This window comes from Pleurodeles waltl, unplaced genomic scaffold (genome assembly GCF_031143425.1).
Source record: "Pleurodeles waltl isolate 20211129_DDA unplaced genomic scaffold, aPleWal1.hap1.20221129 scaffold_91, whole genome shotgun sequence".
NCBI lineage: Eukaryota > Metazoa > Chordata > Amphibia > Caudata > Salamandridae > Pleurodeles > Pleurodeles waltl.
This window is the reverse complement of record NW_027150403.1, coordinates 968,793-973,125: the sequence shown is the minus strand read 5'-3', so window position 1 is coordinate 973,125 and position 4,333 is coordinate 968,793.

Here is a 4,333-nt window from a genome sequence, read left to right as displayed (position 1 = left end):
TACTTTCCACTATAGAAGACTTTGCATCCCTATCCGGATATCGGGTAAACTGGGATAAAAGTGAGGCACTCCCATTATCCCGCATAACGACGAGGGCAGCGATACATGGCCTTCAATTCAAATGGACCCCGACCCGCCTTAAATATTTAGGAACGTTTATTAACAGAGGTCTAGAATATATGATCAGGGACAACATAGACCCCCTTATATCTAAAATGAAACAAGACTTTGCCAAATGGTCCCTACTAGGCCTGTCCATGTGGGGCAGGACACAGGCGGTCAGAATGGTCACCTTACCACGCTTCACATACGTGTTAGGCATGCTTCCCCTACAGATACCTCTTTCCTCACTCCGATTAATAGACGCATCCATAAGGGCCTTCGTCTGGGGCTCCTCACGCCCAAGACTGAAACCTGCAATAATACTGGCACGACGGCTCTACGGAGGATTAGGACTACCCTCGGTAGAACAATACTCTCTGGCCCTACAACTCTCACAGCTAATATATACGCTTCCGGATATAGCCGATCCACCGCAATGGGTGATCACAGAGAAACTCCTATATGGACAGTATACGGAGATGGGAGGAACATACGCCGACCACGTTCCCTTAACTAACCCCATCCTCAAGGCTACAAACACAGCGTGGTGCAGAGCCCATCGACTACTAGGAGTACACCCCTCCCTGCATACTCAGGCTCCCATAGCAGGGAATAAAAGCATTAAAATAGGAGGGACTATTCTCAGATGGCCCCAATGGTCCGAGGCAGGTATCCACAATATATCTCACATAATAGATGGAGATAGCTTCCGCACATTCGCCTCCCTCCAGGAAGAATTCGGTATCCAAAGTAACCAGGAGTGGCGATATCTACAGCTCAAACACTGTATGCGGAGAACATTAGGAACCCCCCCGTGGCTGCTCAAAACCTCACCCATCGTCACCTATCTTCAGAAATGGGGCCGACAAAAAGGCGTCTTGGCTGGCCTCTATGCCGAATTAACTAACCACCTTTACTCTCAGCCTTTACTTGAACGACTACGCTTAAAGTGGCAGGACATACTAGAGATAACCTACACGGACGAAGAATGGCCAGACATACTAGAAGCCCTCGACAGGGGCGTACGTGAAGCACGCCTGAAATTTTGCCTATTTAAAATCCTTCAGGGATGGTACTGGACCCCCGTTAAACTCTTCAGGGCAGGGCTGATACCTCACGCGAACTGTTGGAGATGCACAGAGCCATATTGCGATCAACTTCATATTTTATGCCACTGCCCCACGGTACAGTCACTATGGGACGCGGTACGCCTCGCCTTATCGGACTTCATACAGATACCAAAACCGACCCCACCAGCATTTATCATCCTACATGACATTCGCACGTATCCCTCCCTATCGCGGGCACATAAACGATTAATCCACACGGCGCTAGCCACGGCCAAAATATGCATACTCCGGCACTGGAGATCTAGCATTGCCCCCACACCCATGGAATGGATGACGGCCATGTATCAAACGGCTACCCATGAACGAGTGATTTATAACCTACAGGACCAAGCAGAACAATTTGAGGAGGTCTGGCGCCCATTCTTGAAGAGACCATGAAGCAGCTGGTGAATGACCAACGGATGATCAATGTTCAATGATCAATGATTAGGGAATATTAATTACCAATCACCCACTGAGAATCCTAGACTCCGAAAACACATTTAATCTCCTACTGCCCCCTCTCTCTCTCCCTAGCTACGCTATCCTCTCTTCTCTCTCTCTTTTTTCTCTCTCTCTATCAATCCACAGGCCTCTAATTTTGTCACATGCCCGAGACCCTGAACTACCCAACATAGAAATACAAGTCGCTTCCTAACACAAACAAGGACTGAGAAATCAACTCATATAAGACGTAGACACTCTCTAACCGACCTTACCATATCTATCATACATATCATCTACCCCTAGATAATAACTTGCTACAGACGGAGAAGTACAGAACGATCTACTCTTAGGCCTGAACAAGCTAGTCTCAGGATACAAAGACCCCCTGCCTACCTCGAGTCTCTTCATTCTACACTCCCCAGTGATTACCCTTCCTCTTTCTCCCTCTTTCTTTCCCTTCTCTCCCCCTCCCCATTTCATATGACTATTTTGTCTCTCCCCATACCAAGACCAACCCCTCCTACACAACCCTATCCTCGCTCCCCCTCCCCTTACCACCCCCCCCACCTGTTTTCCACTCTTCTTCAAAATAAGGGTACACAACTCAACTATGCAACTGGGAATTTTTACTTACCTGACAGTACATGTATATATGCTTACAATGGAAATAATTGTGGTAAACAAACAAAAAAAATGTTTTGAAAGCTAAACAGTTTGTTTATATGCTGTATGTACCGCCTTATATATTCTTAATAAAACTTTTGAAACTTAAAAAAAAAAAAAAAAAAAAAAGCAATTACTTCAATCCTAAAAAAAAAAAAATAAATGCTATGGTGTTGCTGTGGCACACTCACAGCAACACCCATTGCACGCCCCTTCCAGAGAAAGCGCTGAATGCTAAGGTGCCGTATTTACAAGGTGGTGTTAAGCCACAAAAAGTGGCTGAACGCCATCTTGTAAATACCGCGCAGTGCATAGTGCCACCGGGGCGTCACTAAAAGTGATGCTCCGTTGGCGATTGGGCCTTGTAAGTCTGGCACCTTATTTGCTCAAGGTGTGTGTTCTTGGTGAGGGCAGGAAAGCTATTTTAGCTCTCATACCTTCCTTCCTTGGCTGGCTTGAATGCGGTAGGCTCAGGCTTCAATGCAAAGGTCAAACAGTGAGCAACTGACTGACGTAAGCTGGCGCAACTCCTCTTGGTGAGCTGTGACAGATGCCCCAGGAGCGTAGTACCTCACAATGGTGAGGGATAGACACAGTCTCTTTTATCTCAGCTTGCCTGTCAGCTGAGTCAGGAAATGCAAATACTGGGAGAAAGCCCAGCGACTTGCTGTATTTGCTTGGCATGGAACCAGGGACCTTCTGCATGTGAGGTGCGCATGATAACCACTACACTACACAAACAGACACACTTGCCGGCTTGCTTCATGTGGCTATGCATTGTACTGGAACCACCACACTATGGAAACAGACACACCTACTTGCTTTATGTGGCTCTGCATTGGACTGGGATGCAAGGACTGAGGGCTAATGTTCATGACGCTCAAAGCTGAGCCTTCCGGAACACGATCTCTTGCCTTGGAAGAACGGAACTGGCATCACTTTCATTCCAAGAGGTGATTTCAGAACTGGACCCGAAATTACCATGGAGAAGCACTGTGCATTTAATGTTCCTATGAGCACTGCTGCTCCAGCACAGAAAAGCAGTTGCAAAGAAATCTCGCATACCTTCATGATGCTGAACCGTCTCAACGCAGGTATAAAGCATGTATTGCATTGCAACATGACATCTTACAAGAGTGAAAAGCAGAAATACTCCTGTTTAAAACACAGACTAAACCTATAAAGGTAAGGGTTTGTCTGGGATTTGAACCAAGGTCCTCTCACACCTGAAGCGAGAATCATACCCTATACCAACTAGACTGCTGCTGCAGAGGCATTTGAAACATCTTCTGAAGCGTCTTTCAGAAAAGCAGGGCCATTCGGAGGCTCTCTCTCTAAGCGTGCCATAGCAATTGATGTTTTCTGTCAAGGATTTTTTGTTTGTCTCTAGCAAGGAAAGAGGTAGTCAAGATGCCCTGTGCCAGTGAGCTGAACTAGGGCACTGATGTGAAAAGCAGACCCTTTCTGGTAGTTGTAACCCTCTGCAAGTCCTGGACCCTTGCAACTTAGACTTTCAGACCAGAAGCACTGAAGGGCCTGCTAGCTCTTGAGCCAGAGAAGCATGCCTCTTGGATTCAAGCACACTTGCTCGCTCAGCGCTCGATCAGGCGAGATTTATAGTAGTGGCTCATAGGCCTGAAACACTCACCTGGGAGACGCGGGGTGGCTGATTTCCCGGAATGGCCCTTGATGGGGAAATCACCTCCTTTCCCCCGCCTCATTTCAGAATTGTGTGCAAGTCGCAAGACAGTCTTCAGGGGTTCATGGGTACTGCCTACTCCCAGCTGCCTCTCTGTCTTCTTCATGTAAATTGCAAGTCACGAGGAGGCACCATTGCCAATAAGCTCCGCCCACCTAACCAAGAAACCCAGTTTGAGCTTGTCTGCCTGTGTTGTTGCAGGGGCAGTGTCTTCTTTGCCCAAAAGGTGGCAGGAGAGACTCACTTCAAACGATAGAATCAACTGCTTAAGTAGAAACCAGCATGGTAGTTACTGTCATAAAGTGCAGCTCTA